This window comes from Chenopodium album, chromosome 5 (genome assembly GCF_948465745.1).
Source record: "Chenopodium album chromosome 5, dcCheAlbu1.1, whole genome shotgun sequence".
Taxonomy (NCBI): Eukaryota; Viridiplantae; Streptophyta; class Magnoliopsida; order Caryophyllales; family Amaranthaceae; genus Chenopodium; species Chenopodium album.
Window position 1 is genome coordinate 11109909 of NC_137838.1, and position 18473 is coordinate 11128381.

Below are 18473 nucleotides of genomic sequence, written 5' to 3' on the forward strand. Positions count from 1 at the left end.
TCTTGAGTTGGCGAATCCTAATATTCCTAAGTAATCTATAGCCCGATTAGCTTTTCGATATAATATCTATGTACTTGTCAATCCACCAAACACAATAAACAACGGCATTCTTAACTTGTATTGTCTTATTAGGTCATCCTATGTTCGAGTGGTGTCTTTGTAGTGCCATAAAATAACTAAAACAAAAACATAAAATTATAAATTTATTTTAAAAATCTACTTTTTATATTGTATTAAAGTTGTATTCACCTTCCGTTTTCATCTACTCCGTATTCTTTAATTTTATAGCAAAAAGTCATAAATGATAGTGTGTTGTAGATGAAATTCTACCTAAGATTTTAAATGTACCTCCCATATTAACCAACTAAGGTACCTGGCAAGTGAAATATGTTTACTAAATATTAATTTATAGAGTAGATAAACCAATCATAGAGTTCAACCATCAGTTCAACTTTTTGGTTGAGTTGATCTTTGAATATACATGATATCAGTGCCAAGCCGCCAATGTAACATACATAGGTCACAGGTTTAAGTCTCATCCACTAATCCACGCCCACTATTGTGTATAAACCAATCTTAAATTTCAACAATCAACTTAACATTTTGATTGAGTTGGTCATTTTTTATGTACAATTACCACTATTACTCCTTTACCAAACATAAGTTACATAACTCATAAATTCCCAATTAACCTCCCTCCCTTTCCTAACTTCATTTGTCATGGTATTATCAAACTCTCTTAATACTCCCACCACCATGTTAGAGATACGAGATATCGGGAAATATAACATATTTTCCGATAGCTCATATCTCTAACACACCAAGACAACCTTGTGTTTCCACAGCCACCAGTCACCATAAACTCGTGATCGTCTCTGTTGTCGCCGCCAACGCCCTCCTAGCTAGTAACCCCATCTCGTTCATTTGTTGGTCAAGGAAGTCCCACCAACGAGGTACCGTCGCTGTATTCGTAGTCTATTAAGTATACGTACTTCCAATCGTTCATTAAAACAACCAACAAATATTTTTAGGAAACGGTTAAATGTTTAAAGCTAGTTCTAAATTATTAATCAATTGGTAATGGTTGCATTTATACGATAATCAATGCAGCTTGCATGTAAGTTATGTCAAAATTTTGTCATTAATTCATGATTTTGTAACAAGTTTTGCGGCATTGATTTCTATTTATTACTACTAACTTAAAAAATCATGAGTAGTCATGAGTAACTTTTGTAACATAACATACCAAATTGCCTGAAAATATTTTTAAAAAAACTATTTACCCAAAAGATCAGAAATACCAACAAATAAGCCAGAATCATAATTAATAATACGAATCATAATTAATTATAACAATTTAGGCTATGTTCTCTTCCTTACAAAAAATAAAATAAATAAATAAATAAAAATAAATAAATAAAATAAAATAAAAACTATTGAGTAAAAACAATTTCAATTCAGTAATAAATTCAATGATAATAATTTTTAGTCCGTAAATTTAAATAAAGCTATTGAATCAAAATATAACTATTTACCCAAAAATAACAACCAGTCAAAAATAGATATAATTTACAACCAAACACCATAACTAATAGCCTAAAAAGCAAAGCTAATACGTGGAAAACCCTATATATTAAATCTACAAATTTAAAAAAATTTAAAAAAACCATACTGATAATAACTCAAAAATCATAGCTACTATATTAGTCTTAAATTCATAACTAATTACTCAAATACATCAACTATTAAACCAGAATATGAAAATCCTAACTAATACTTTAACAACTATATATATTCAAAACTATAACTATTACCCCAAAAATTATAATCAATAAACAAAGAACCATAATTATTAGCCTAAAATAATAACTAAACTTGGTTTATATATGCAAGTTAGATACCTTTATCTCAATTAATTTAAATCAAAATCACCCCGTCAAAAAAAAATAAAATTATAACTATTTATTACTCGAATATACAACTAATTAAAATCAACTATAACTAATAGCCAAAGACCATAACTATTAGGAAAATTGTAAACTAATAACCCCACCTTTGTCACTTCAGCTCAAAACAATTAGGAAAATTGCTTTGAGCAGAAGTGACAAAGGTGGGATTATTAGTTTACAATTTTCCTAACTATTAACCTAAAAATCATAAACATGTAATTACTATATACCAACTATTAGTTAAAGGGAAAACATGACAATAATAATCCGACCTTTTTATGTTGGATATTATGAAATGGTACTTGCTCTAAATCTATAATAGGTCAAAATCCTATGTGGTATTTAGAAATTTATCAAAATTAAAAAAAATAGTAGTTATTTAAAAATAAAAGAACTCCTACATGAAAACTGGTGATATATTTTTTCTTTTATTTTATTTTCTTTCAACTCGCCTTCATAGTAATATTCACCTCATTACACTTGTTTCCATCTGATTCTCATTACTAATCCAAATCGATGCTTAAAGAGTTAAAAGTATACAAAATAAATTAATAATCCAAACCCAACACTCATTCCCTTAATCAAGAAAATGAGATTAAAAAATTAATAATAATAAATAAAAACCTTCTGCTGTCTAATTACATACATGATACATATGCTTGAATTATCCGAAAAACAAAAATTTTTATTCTTTTCGTCATTTAGCTAAGGTTTATTAATCTGAGGCTAAATCATTTTGTTATTGAAGAGTAATTGTAATTCGTGTAATAAAATTCAGGTTAATTAATTTGTAAAAAATTAAAAATTTGCGGAGATGAGAAGAAAGAGAAAGGGATATTCAAATCCTAATGGAAATTAATCAAATTGAAACTTGTCTTGATTGTAACTTGTCTACTTGCATGTCCTTTTTGTTCTAAAAAAATCTCGATATTTTTAATAAACCATAAATGATTGCATAAAAGCTAGTTGCTAATAAAATGTGCCCTTTCATACTAATAAGAGTAATAACTACTAATGAGTCCTTAATGAAGAAACAAATGAAGAACAAGAATTTGGAAATTAATAATTCAAAATTCAAACATACACAAATCTTAGGGCATTTTAATACACTGTGGATATATGAATTTCGAAATACTTTAATGGCCAGATTGAAAAGGAAATTTTTGGATTACGATGGTTTTAATTAATTACATAATTCAAACATTTATGACATAAAATTCATTTTATTTGGAAATATGACATAAACTTATAATCATAAAAGAGCCTAAGAAAGAGAAAGAGCGAAGATAAGGAGAAATGAGTTGGAGTTATTACCTACCACTTTAGATATTGACTTTTTATATTATGTCAGGTGATCTGATGTTAATTAATTCCTAATATTAGGCCTTGTTTACTTCACCTTAACTTTACTAAATTGAAATTATTTTTGTTAAACTTAATATTTTTACCGAAATTAAAATAATTTTACTCAAGTGAACTTATTTTTACGAATTCTCTATTATATTTTTTTCTTTAGATTTACTGCTTTTATTGTGTTGAAAATTATTTTATTAAAGTAGACTTATTTTTTCTAAATTGATTTTTTTTTAAGTTAACCAAACCGGCAGACCTAACTCTAGCCTCATTATTTAATTTCAATCGAATTGACTGGATTTATTAATTTGTACGTGTTATACATTATCATTGGGCTGAATTTAACTCATTTTTTTTCTCTACCATTAATTAAAATTTATTTTTCTTAATTTAATTATTACTTCTCTCCCATTAATTTAAATGTAATTTTCTTAATTTTCTCCCCGATTTTTGATGGGAAGAACAATAGGATCAGAGTAGGAGAACGGTAGTGGAAGTTGCATGTAATTAACATCTTCTATTTGAATTAACAAAAGAACAATTAACAAATGAACAAAATGAGGTTAAATTAGGGCTATTAAGTGGATGATTATGAGGATTATTAAATGTGTTAGTTGCAACATTAACGAAGGTCAGCTTTGGTAGTTTGGATATAAAAATATTTACTCACACTAGTAACAAACTGCGTTGTTTTGTAGCTGTCAAAATATATTTCCTTTTATAGAAGGACATTGTATTTATGTTTTGATTTATTGCTAGCTAATTGGCCCATTAAAAGATTCACTCGATTTATTATTGTAAAGGTGATGATTTTACATGTTTGGTAGAAAATTTTGTCATGAAATTTCAATATCTGTCAGTTCTACAGTTACAACAACTCTTTTGTTGGTCAATAGTAATAAATTAAAATTGTTAAAATTCTCATGGATTATTCCTTTTACTTGGAGAATATATATACCTTGGTAAGTTGGTAAATAATTTTTTCATAATTAAAGTACAACTTCTTATGTACATCATGTCAGTTGTAGTAAAAAACATTGATCCTGTTTTAAGAAGTTGATATTTCTCTTGTTTTTATGTGTCAACCAACAAGCACAATAACAAATTTTAACCTTTAATATAGTTGACAATAAGTTTGGAGATTTGTCCATGGAGAACATACATACATATATATATACATACATATATATATACATACATATATATATATATACATATATATATATATATATATATATATATATATATATATATATGTTCTCTTGAGCTTAATTTCAATTTAATTTAGTTCACTTCAGCTCAATTTCAATTTAATTTAGTTCACTTCAGCTCAATTCAATTTCTAATTTTCTTCTCTCATAAACAATTCAATGCAGCTCAATTTAATTCAGTTCAGTTATGTAAATCAGAACAAGCCATATTTGGATAAAGTCGTTGAAACCTGATAGAGTATATAAACCAATCTTATGTTTCAACCATAGGCTTAAGTATTTGGTTGAGTTGGTTCATTAACATGGTATATTAGAGCCGGCGTGACACAAAGGTCATGGTTAATTTCAACTTTAATCCACCCTTCACTTTTAAGTGAAATATTTTGCGCTAGGTATGAGGAAACCAATGCTACATCCACACTTCAAATTCAAAGGTCTCTCATGTGAGGGGCGCGATAGAGTATATAAATCGATCTTGAGTTTCAACCATAAGATTAAAGCTTTGGGTTGAGTTGGTTCATTATCAAAACCCCATTATAATTTACTTGTGATCTAACTTTGTGAGTTGCTTCACATTGAAGAAAACGAAGAATTGAAAAAGTATCACCTTATCAAGTAGAAATGTAGAAGGGTTACTCCTAATATCACCTTCTAACTTTCTAAGTATTAATTTTAGTATAAACTTCCTTTAATTTATACGTATGTAAGTGAACTAAAGCCGATCTCTTTATTCTTGCTTGGGTTGCCCAAACTCATTTTGTAGTATCTTAAATTTAATATGGTATCATAGTCAGTATTGTGGGTCTCTTCTAACCTATAAGTGCATGCATGCAACTTGTTAGGAAGCGGAGGAGAGAAGAACTCACACATAAGCCCAAGTGAGCTTCCATTTCAAAATCATATGGTAATAGGAGGAGTAGCTCACTTAGATTATAAAGCAGTGGTTCTTTGTTTAATTTTTCCATGTGGGACAACAGCTCACACTTGCAACCTAGCACAACTAGATAAGGATTTACATTGACAGGATGACTAATCCCTAAGAGAATTATTACCCGATTAACTTTCTTCCCTTGATTATTTCTAGAGTCATTTGAAATTTTCAGTTTGCTAAAATTTTGCGAAATATATGTTTGAAAAGTTGGCATGATAAAGAAAGAAAGTAAGAGGATAAGACTACACTAATGTTGCTCTAACACCTCCCATCTTAAAAATAACTTAGTACACAAATTGAGGGTTTGAAAATAGTATAGTGCACCCGGGTGCACCATGCGCATGGTGCACCCGGAAAGAACATTAGACATATTTTAAAGAACATGGGCAAAAAAAAAAAGAACATGTTAGTGTTTGAAAAAGAACATACTTGTGTTTGACAAAAGAACATGTTTGTATTTGACAAGAACATGACATTACAAAGAACATAAAGTCTTTACAAAAAGAACATGTTATTTTTATGGTTACTTGGGTGGTTGAACGTGTTTGAAAAAGAACATTATATTTGACAAAAAAGAACATGTTCGTGTTTGACAAAGATATAGGTGATCATTGGGTAGACCGGGCCAAGGTTAAAAAATCAGCTCACTTCTCGAGTCGGGCCAAGTTTTGGGCTGAATTTTTTGTGCCCAAACCTGCCCACACTACTAGAAATAAGCAAAGTAGCAACGGATTACTTCCGACGGACGGTTTTTCCGTCGCAAAATTCAAAAATTACGACGGATTTATTTCCCTCGCAACTTTCCGACGGATTTAAATATCTACGACGAATTTTCCGTAGTAATCTTGCGACGGAAATATTTTCCGTCGTAATTTTCTTTTTACGACGGAATATTTCGTCGAAAAGATGTTTGCGACGAAATATTCCGTCGTAAAAAGAAAATTACGACGGAAAATATTTCCGTCGCAAGATTATAAAACTTTTTTTAAAAAAATACCCAAATTGACTTAACCTAAAAAATCGAATTTCACTTGAAGGGGGAAGCTACAAACAGAAGAAAGAGAAGGAGAGAGAAAGAGAGAGGGAAAGAGAAAAAGGGGCCACATATCCGTCGTCGGCCGTCCCGATTCCGGCGTCGGTCGTCACCCATCCGCCGCCGACGAAGACCAAAACGAAAAGAGGACGAAAAGGAGAAAGAGGACGAAAAGGAGAAAGAGAAAGAGGTCGAGCCTCCGTTTTCCGGCGAGCCTCCGTTGACGCTGCTGGTTGTTGCCGGTGCCGCGTCTAGGTAAGTTGTTTTTGTTTTTTTTTTTTTTTATTCGTTTTTTTAAAAACACATTCAAATCTGGTGCAGCCTCCCTTGACACCACAACCGCAGCCTCCCTTGACCACCACAACCGCAGCCTCCCTTGACCACCGCAGCCTCCAGCCTCCTCCCTTCCCTCGCCGTGGCTGAAGCAGTTGGTAAGTTGTCCTTTCCCCAATTTTTTTTTTAATTTTTTTTTTAATAATAAACCCTTATTTATTTAATTTAATTATTTTTTTTAAAATATTTTGTATGTAGGATTTGTACAATTTGTCAAAAAGAAGTGTAGATCTAAAGGTTAGTCACATTACAAACCCTAATATAATGTGTTTTAGTTTAGTTTAGTTACTTTTTTTTTTGTAAGTATGTTAGTTTAGTTTAGTTTAGTTTACTTTTTAATGTGGTTTAATTTAGTTTAGTTTTACTAAAGTATATTAGATTAGTTTAATATTATGAAACTTTAGTTTAGTTTATTTTAATATAATGTGGTTTAATTTAGTTTAGTTTTACTAAAGTATATTAGATTAGTTTAATATTATGAAACTTTAGTTTAGTTTATTTTAATATAATGTGGTTTAATTTAGTTTAGTTTTACTAAAGTATATTAGATTAGTTTAATATTATGAAACTTTAGTTCAGTTTATTTTAATATAATGTGGTTTAATTTAGTTTAGTTTTACTAAAGTATATTAGATTAGTTTAATATTATGAAACTTTAGGTACGTTTTGTTTGTTTTGTTTAATATGATGTATGTTAGATTACTTTAGTTCATTATAATCTAGTTTGGTTTTGTTTAGTTTAATATAATGTTTCTTACTTAAGTTTAATTTTTTATAATGCATGTTACTATATTTAATATTATGATATGTTAGTTTAGTTTGGTTTTGTTTGGTTTGATTTGTTTATATTAATGTTATGGTTTTATGATATGTTTGTTTATGTTAAGTTTAATTATGATGTATTTGTATAATTTTTTGTATGTTAGTTTAGTTTTAATATCTTTAAATAAATCATTTGCATAATCATATGCCTAGATACCCGTTCAAGGCATACACATTAGGAGTATGTCTTGAATAGTCCCCGGTTGGGACTGTCCTTGTACGTTTATTCCGTCGTAAATTGTATTTTGCGACGCTTTTTCCGTCGTAAATTATATTTTGCGAGGCTTTTTTCCGTCGCAAACTTTAGGTTACGATGGAATTTAACCTTTTCCGTCGGAAGTCTGCGACGGATCTTCAATAAAGGCCAATTCCAAGTCCGACGATATTATTTCCGTCGTAAAGTTGGTTTACGACGGAAATTCCGTCGTAATATGGCCATTTTCCTACAAAGGGTTTTCCGACAACCATTTACGACGGAATTCCGTCGTAAACTTTTACGACGGAATTGACATATTTTACGACGAACTTTTTCCGTCGCAATTTTGCTGTTTTCTTGTAGTGCCAAAATGGTCCGGTCGTGCGGGCTTTTCGGGTTGAGTAAAAAAAATCAACTAAAATGCATAAAAACGCGATCCCAAACCCGCCCAAAAATTTAAATTTACGGGTCGGGTTCGACTCGATTTGGGGGCGAAAAAATTCAGCCCAAAACCCGTCCAAAATCAAGCCGGGTCGGTCTAAATTTGATCACCTCTAGCCAAAGAACATAAAGTCTTTACAAAAAGAACATGATAATACAGTAAAGAACATGTTCTTTTTTCTAAGCTAGTTACTCGGGTGATTGATTTTTTTTATTATTATTATAAATGTACATACATTAAATAACATATTGTATAATATAAAGAACATATAGTTCAAACTCAAAGAACATAATAATCAAATTTAAAGAACATATTATGCTCACGTTCTTTATAAATATCTATAATGTTCTTTTTTTCGCCCATGTTCTTTTAAATATATCTAATGTTCTTTCCGGGTGCACCATGCGCATGGTGCACCCGAGTGCACCAACCATATATTATTGAGGGTTATCTAGTTATTTAATTGATCTTTAATGGATGGCACAACTTTTTATTTATGGATTGGGAGAAGTAATAAATCTTTTATTTAATATACAATAAATTAAATAAAATTAGTCCTCTTTAGCTAGCAATCTCTAAATAAAAAAATATAATTAATTAGTACAAAGTATATGCCACATTTCTATTTAAATCCTTTTAAAAATTATTCTCCAAGTGATAATGTACACCATTATAAATATATGTCAAATTTTTAAAGTTCTACTTGATCTAAGGAGATAGGGTATCGGACTAGTAATGTACTATCATGTGTCAGTCTTCTCTCTTTATAAGTTAATATGATGGATAATTTTTTTTTTTTTTTTTTTTTGTTAGTATGCTCATGTAATAAACAATATATGTTTATTCGTAAATAAAACAATGAATAATTAAGATCAAGATTTAATGTTGAGCTCTCTCTAGATGACCTAATACAAATGAAACAAACATAATAGAAAAAAAAAATAGAGGACATTGCATAATAATAATATACGATGTAATAGCTCTCATCGCATTATTTTTTTTTTTTTTTTTTTGGGAAGGATCATCGCATTATAATTTCAAAGTTCTAGTATTTTCGACCATAAAGAATTATCTACAAAGTACTCCGTAGTATTTTATTTCAAAATAATATAATGATCGGAATTAAACGTAGCCTATTATTTATTACTCCGTAATAAAAATATAAAACCCATGCGTGGGGTACTAGTACTACTAGTAGCAGTTAACTAGTTATAGCAAGTAGCAATACAGCTAATATGAGTTCCAAAACAACTTAGAATTTATTAGTGAAAAGATCGTACAGTACCATACTAGCACATGCATAAAAATATACAGTATTAAATGATAGAAATTCCAACATATCTTGCAGCAAAACTGTGGTTACTTAGTCATTTCTCAAACTTGTATATTAAATTATTGCATGCAGTTGGAGAGGAGGCAGGCAACAAACTCATAAATCTGATTTTCCTACTCCATGTCAATTTTATTTTATTTTAAACAAATACTTCGTATCTATTTCAAACTATATATTAAATTAAATTTTTTTATTAGATAAAGGTTGAAAGAATATACATATTTTATTACTCCGTATTTGAGATGTGTTGGAAGAAATTTTTTTAATATTATTAGAGATGGTTTGTGTGATGCCAAATTAAACACGGAAAAAGTAGATCGCCAATAATTTGTAAAAGTATGGTGTATTAGGATTATATTTATATTATGGGTAATGCTATATGTAGCCCTAAGGGCTATATATAAGCATTAAATACATTCTTGTAAATTATATAAAATTAGGAATTTATGACAAAAACACGCGTTAATCTGTGTAATTAGTGTTTATATTTTGATGAATTTTTAACTTTTTACGATTTTCAAGTGTAAATTTAATGCTTATATATAGCCCTAAGGGCTACGTATAGCATTTTCCTTATATTATTATAGTATAGTATATTAATTATTTTTTTTTCATATCAATGCAAATTAGTTGACACATTTTTTTTATACACATTAATCAATATAATTTGAAATGTTGTGTATGATAGTATAAAAACTAGATAATGAGAAAAAATTTACAAGATCTTATATGATTGTGTATTTCTAAGAAAATAGATCACAAATTAAAGTCGAGGTAAATTCAATAAAAAGTGTCAAAAGTCGAAACGTGTCATCTGAAAAATAAACAATGGAAATTTTTTACTGGTATTGTATAGAGAGTAATGTCTAAGGATATCTATATGAAGGTGGTAGTGTAATGAATGTTACTGCATTTTTATTAAATGAATAGAACATGCATGCATATTTATGAAAATGTGGCTGCAAAGAAAAATAATAAATTCGATATGGCCATGTAATATGGTTGATGTTATCAAGGAACAACATTAACATAACATCAAAAGATTATTTTATGACTTTTATAATTGTCATGAAATTAAAACATCCAAAACACTGTTAAAACCTACTAGAATTTTCTTAATTATTAAAATTTAAAACAAGACAATTATTGGCTACCTTTTTGTGGTTACCAAACTATACCTGAAAATCATATTATAACTTATAAGGGTCCTTAATTCTTTATTAGTTCCACCAACAAATTAAGTGAAGAGAAAAAGACTTAAGGAGTAGTTCTAATCGTGTAATATGAAAGACAAAGAGACAATTGTTTTTAATTTGTCAACTTCAAGCAAAAAAAATATTTAAAAATGTTTTTGTGTGACATTAAACGTCTAATGACTATACTTGGCTAGGGAATAGACAACTAGATGAATGGAAGGAAATTAATAAGCAAACATTGAAATTTAAAGATTGATATATTTAGAGAAGACATAGTAATATGGAAAACTCGAGAATCATGATGAAGATCGCAGGTGATTATATGAATATTTTTTTAAAAACATTCAAAAGATTGATAGATTTAGAGAAGACATAGTAATATGGAAAACTCGAGAATCATGATGAAGATCGTAGGTGATTATATGTATATTTTTGTAAAACATTCAAAGATAAACTATAAGTTATTTAACCCTGAATCAATATTTAGATAAACTATAAGGTTATAGCTAGGGATTTATTAACAAAAAAGTCCTTAGTATTAGCTTGATCATTAGAGCAAAAATTAAAAAAAGTAATTAAAAAAAAAAAATTTGCTTGCTCGATCAATAAGCAAGCTAGTTTTCTTGAGAAAAGTTTTATTTCCAAAATATAAAATATTGATATAATAATAAATTAAAATTTTAAAAACTAATTGAAATATTATGCTTCAACTTGAGAGAAATATAGCCAATTAGCCATATAGGTTATAACTTCGAGCCCTAACACGTCTAGGAACTTCTCTCACCTCATTGTTATTTTTTCCATTAATGCTAGCTAGTTTTATTTTATTATATATATATATATATATATATATATATATATATATATATATATATATATATATATATATATATATATATATATATATATATATATATATATATATATATATATATATATATATATATAGTTAACTACTTCTTCCGGTAATTTTTTTATCACAACGTGGAAATTTACACTTACCATATATTACCAATGCATATTTTATACTCAGTAGCTTAAATATCTAAATTCGTCTATAGTACAGAGTAGTACTCCCTCCGTTTTAAAATACTTGTTTCATTTCTATTTTTTGTACTATTCATTTGTTCTACTTTGACTAATGTTTGTGATTTATATATAGGAAAAAATATAGTCTTGGGGGTACTTGCTGGAATCATCTCAATGAATAGATTATTAATTTTCAATTGTTAGAATTTATAATTATTGATAATTAAAGATATTAGTGATCAAAGATTAGCATTGACAGCGTGTCCAAGAGAAATGGAGCAAGTATTTAAAAACGGAGGGATTATAAATTATAAAATGTTGAAATTGATACAGTGTATTTCGAAATGAATCTTACATGATCTCATATGACTATAATCACGACATATAAATAAAATAATAATAATAATAATAAAAAGTGAGTGTGAATTGTGTAAAAAACCAAACGTTGTAATAAAATTTTTAGGTGTCATAAATTAACCCATTGAAAAGCATAAAAAGTTATTATTTCGTCCCTCTGATCTGTTTTTTTTTTTCCTACTTATATTTATTATGATATCCAATGCTCATGTTCGACCAATCATAACTTTAATTACATACATATATAGTTAGATAAATTATAAAAAATAAAAATAAAATAAAAAAATGATATTTGAATACTACACATCAATACGAAATTTACAATTTTACCAAGATCACATACATATAATAAGTTTTTACTTGTACATGTGTATATCATAAGCAGAGGACCAAATTAAAGGTTTTTAGTTTGACCAAATAAATAGTAATTGAGTAGGGAAAAAAAAAGAACATAGGCAAAATTGCTCTGCATGCAAGACCATTGTACAAGATTCACTACAAGAAAATAAACCAACTATTCGAATACTATTAATGAATTAGAATCAAATTAAATCATACTCGTGGTTACAACTAACAAATCGTCAAACCATCTGTCCATAAAGACAATTTTATATTTTTTATGGTTATATATATTACCAATTTTGGCTTACAACCAAATTATAAGGGCCCTCCCTTTATTAGTTCCATCCAACAATTAAGTGAAGAGAATTGAAAGAGACTAAGGATCGGAGTAGTTCTAACTTCTAATCGTGCATTATGAAAGAGACATTATCAACTTCTCCGGGAAAAAAAATTAAAGCTTTTGTCAAATTTCTTCTAATTAATGACTATACTTGGCTAGGGCATAGACAACAATGCAAGATGAATGCTAAGAAACTTAATACTTGAATTTAAAAGAATGAAACAGAGAACACAAGAAGATGGTGACATAAAATACTCTAGAATCAAGATGAAAAATTGCGGGTGAATATACATATAAGTTCACTATTTACCAGTATGTACACTAGATCCATGTTTAGTGTGTTTAGTATGTACATATAAGTTCACTATTTACCAGTGTGTGTGTGAGAGATTGATTTTTTCATAAAATTTATATTCAACGATCCTAGTTTTGATAAAGTATTCCTATATAGTTCTAATTTTTTCAGTGTAGATATCGTATAACATGTTATTATAAAATATTAAAATGTGTTTGAGGTATAAACAAATAAGAGCAGGTAAAAAAATAAGTTGCATTTATATCTTTACTTCCACGTGAATCCAGACGTGATGCCATTGTGGCCTTGTGGGACTTTTTTGGTGGAGGTGGTTGTATGAGGATTATCTGCTGGTCAATTGTGGGACGAACTGAGAAATGATAGTTATTTCTAAGTCTACTACGATACTCCATCTGTCTTTAAATTATTGTTCGATTAAATTTTGATATATAGAAGAATGAAAGAGTAATTGCATAAAGACGGTTTCAGTTCATTAAGGATGATATGACAATTCAACTATTAGAGACTAACAAAGATTTATGACAATTATTTCACAATAGTGGGTGTAAACAATCAATCCAACAAAGACGATACTATATTCACTTTACTTAAAACAATGTGTTTTGATTGAATATTGTTGTTTCAATGAATACTACAAGAAGGGGGGTTTAATAGTAGTATGACAAATTTGTCAAACTTTTTGCGGAAATAAAAACAAGTAAGCTAAAGGAACTGAAAGTGCAAGAGAGATTTTACATGGAAAACTTCTTGGCCCTAAACAATTCACTACCACAAAATACGCAAAAGAGAACGCCTGAAATAGGCAATATAGAACACTTTAGAGGCGTTCTTCAACTAGGGTGCCTTATAAAGTATACTAGACGCCTATTTGAGGCGTTCTGTATACATTACAATACAAAACGCCTATCTTGAATAGACGATTCTTATACTATGTACAAAATATATAAACAACATGGAAAATAGAACTGTCATCTTAAGAAAAGCGTTCTCTATTTGTATGGATTCAGAACGCCTATAATAGATGACAGTTTTGTTTTCGTTTTTTTATTAAAAAATAATAATAATAATAATAATAATAATAGATGACAGTTTTGTTTTTGAGATAATAATAATAATAATAATAATAATAATAATAATAATAATAATAATAATAATAATAATAATAATAATATTAATAATATTATTATTTATTAATTAATTAATAATTAGTAATAACAATAATAACTGCATTTAGTGATAAATAAAAGACTAGTACTTGTATATACGAAGTATGATACTCAAATCGCATTTGATTACATCGTTTAATAAAAAAATCATACGAAATATTAATTACATTAAAAAAAAGGAATATTGATACAATTAAGCTATAGTACACATGGAAAATTAATAAAAACACCATAATGAATTATAAACCAATTTTAATGCTAGTACAATTTTAGACGACCACCACTGCTATTATCAGTTAATTTAACACCAAAAGCCAGCAACACCTCCGAGCACCGCCCCAATCAGCGATACAACCACCTCCTTTGCACCCGCGTCTAATTTATCCAGCAACAATTCAGACAACCACCACTTTAATCAGAGCAGCCGCAACCCACACCCCTGCTCACGAATCAACCACCCAAAATCAAAACAACAACCAAGAACCAACACCGCAATTAAAAAAAACGATACATAATTATTTCTATTGTGAGCACTCCAATTTACTTAATAAAAAATAAAAATTAAACCAAATCTAAAGGTGTAAATCAGAAGTTTGAGATTTAAAATTAACAATGGATACTTAAAACGAAATGATAAAGTGAAAAACAGAAATTCAAATTAGAATAAAATCTAAAGTAAAATATCAATAGAAAATTGATAAAATCAGAGGTTATAACTTGAAAACCAAACCCATGAGAAACCGCACCAAAAACCCACAGATCTAAAACAATTGAGAAGTAAAATGAAATATTAAAATGAAAATCAGATCAGATATCTGAAAAAGAATGAAATCATGAACTTTAGATCGGAAAATAAGCCAAAAAAAAATCATATCAATCACTTTAAAACAGCCAAAAAACGAATTTGAACATTGAAATTAGAACACAAATGAGACTAATCTTGATATACCTTGTTGCATCAATACACTTCTCAATGAGTTTTATTGCAACATTGGTACATCCAAATTCGAACACAAAATTAGGGTTCTCCGACTCGATCGACGGTGTTAGTTCGTGGAAAGAATTAGATCAACCCACCGCGGACAAACCAAGGTTGAAGGGGCTGCCATGATGGTGATGAACGAGGGTTTTGATTTTCTTTAATCTACTGCGGGTTGAGCCTTGGAGGTGATGATGGCAATAGAACATGGTGTAATTGAGGGATGAAGTTAGAACTTAGAGGAGAGAGAACTCAAAGAAGGAGTAAGGGTTAGAGGAGGGAGATGTGGAATGAAATAAGAAATTAGAGAAGTGACGGCTTGATTGAGAGGAAAGAAGTTACTAAGTTAGGGTTAGTGACTTAGTGGTATACACGTTTTTTTTGTTTTTTTTTTTTTTTTTAATACTTATAGAACGGTTAACTAAGAGAGGCGCTCTATATTGTCTAGTTAAAATTTTGCATGTATCAAATAGAGCGGTTAACTTTGATAGGCGCTCTATAGATTTAATATACTAAGCGTTCATCTTACATAGGCGCTCTGTATAATTCTAGAGAATGCCTATGTAACTTGACAGTTGTGTATAGTGTGTTACTTATTCCTATTTTTGTGGTAGTGAGAAAAACCACCACTTGGGATTTTATGAAAATAATCTTTACTAAAATAGGGCAAAAGGACCTATTACAAACTAAAGACTCTAACCTTGAGTTCCTCAACGAATCCAAAGCCCAGAGGAACAAGACACTTAACTTGTTACTCATCTCTTTCTCTTCTCTTTCTTTTTTCTTTCTCACTTCTCTTTCTCACATACAGAAGTTCACTCAAACTTCCCAATTCCCCAAAATACAACTCGAAAGAATATAATCTAGTATAAGGAAATTAGAACACTTTATTTCACTAAAGTGGAATTGGACTCTTGACTCAATTTTAAAGAAAACAAAGATTGAAATCTATTTGAGCAAGGGTGAGTTTTTCCAACTGAAATCATATGACTTTTATAGACCAAAATTCGTTTAGGAAAAACTTTCTTGTGCAGCTTGTCCATGTTGCCACTATTCCAACCCACTAACAAGAACATGAACTCCTTAATGCAAGACCATGATATGGGAAAGATGGGGAGTAGGCCACAAGTTTTGAAAAACTTAAAACCAAATTTTATTAGTTTAACTGATTTTCGAAAATAAATAAATTAAAATCCTTTTTATAAAAAGATAAAACTTTAACTCGACTGTTTCCTAAAACTAAGCATGCACAATTTAATTAATATTTTTATTTAGACCAATTCTCCACACAGCTATTTCGAATGTAATTTTATCCTTATACTTACATAAATCCTAAGATATAAAAATATATTAGTCTTCATGTTTCTCTGATGAAGCTTCTACTCCGAGGCTTCTGTTCCTTGGAAAGAACTTCTCTTTTTTTATGAAACTTCCACTCTGAAGCTTTAGTTCTTTGAGGGGATGGAAAATTCTCTTCTCAAGTCTTCATTTCTGAAGCACTAGTTCCTGTGAAGGAACTCTTCTCTTTTAGGATTGCTTTATTCCTAGCTATCTTGTTCCTCATGGAATCTTTGCAAGACACTCAATTCTCCTTAGTCATTGCAACTGATCACACACTTAAACAATCAAGTTCTTATTAGTTTGTAAATAAGTTAGGTTGTGTCATCATCAAAATCATTAAGTCCAACAAATATTTTTAGACTTGATTGAATTGATTTTTAGTTTGAATTCTTATTGCCTAATCTATTAGTAACACTTTTCATCATACGAACTTTTGGTATAAGTTGTGAGTTGGTTATTATCAACTGTTTTTATAATAGAATATAGTAGGCGTGCTTGTATGCTTATGCATGTTTTCATGAAAATTTAATCGTGATATGATTTTGTGGCTCTAAGAATGTAAGAAATTATACGAGTAGATACTCTTAAGAATAATGTATTATATTCTTCTGATTTTTAACTATATAAATTTAAATAGTTACAGCTTATCTGAACTTATCTAAACTTGTGTAAAGAAATTTACTTTAGTTAAACTAATTAGATTGATTTATTCACAAAAATATAAATATAAGTGAGATAAGGTGAATATGACGGTTAAGAGTTTGAGACTATAAACATTATAAAAATAAAAATAATAAAAAAAATATTTAAAAAATTAATAAAAGTATTCAAATTAATTAAAATGAAAATGAATGTGGTCGAGCTGGATTAATAAAAATGCCGTCGCTAATTAGCAATGCCTTAGACCCTTAGTGGTATGATTAATGAGAATTTGATGTGATAAGAACTACATATCTATGCCTCATGATTGTCATGAATGACTGGCGATTCAAGTAGTTAAGTAGAAAAGCTTCTAGTAAAGTCTAGTCATACACGATACACAGTTTGTTGCATCAAACGTTTTGCTTGGGATTAGTGGGATTAGGAACTCATCTTTTGACTTTGACACTAGGCCACAAGTTCGAGTCCATCAACTAAATTTGCTTGAGTGTAAAGGGATTCTTTTACCTTTTCCCCCTTTACTCTCAAGCATTAGCCCATAGGTATGAGCTATGACAACGGTATGGTGTGTCCATGCATCACTACATCATAATTAACCAACCGTGTCCAATACTTGTATCATGTATGGCAATTGTATGGTGTGTCCAATGTCCATGCATTACTACATCATAATTAATAACTACATCTGGTTAATGCATCACATTCAAACTAAGAGAGAATTCACTTCACAAGATTAAAGGAGGTTTTATGCCAAAACCATATGGCAATAGGAGGAGTAGCCCCTTAGCCTTATAAAGTGTTTAACTCTCTCTTCTTCACCAATGTGGGACACTTACATGTGGTGATACTTGAGAGGTTATTCTTCGACGGAAATGAATGTTGTCCTTTCTTGAAACGACGTGTATATGAAACCCAAATATATGTCCTATGAAAACAACAAATTAATCATCTTGGTTTGATTGTAAAAACCCTGTGAAGTTGCATCTGGAAGAAGAAAATCTTGAGGTTGCCAACATTTTTCAATAGGTTTACTTTAAAGTACATCAAAAGAGCCTAATTGTCCAATGAATTGAAGATCTCAATCTATGTTTTCGGGTGCCATAGAATGTGCTACTTGATTAATAACCTTCTCGCGTCTAGGGCT

General features: G+C 29.4%; 1 long non-coding RNA gene across 1 annotated transcript; it reads right to left on the bottom strand.

Moving 5' to 3' along the window:
* Positions 1-14454: 14454 nt before the first annotated feature.
* Positions 14455-15802, bottom strand: LOC145630429 (uncharacterized). Its single transcript, XR_014112050.1, has 2 exons — positions 15299-15802; positions 14455-14788 (listed from the first exon to the last, which is right to left on the bottom strand). It is a non-coding gene; the product is annotated as an uncharacterized LOC145630429 (long non-coding RNA).
* Positions 15803-18473: the final 2671 nt, after the last annotated feature.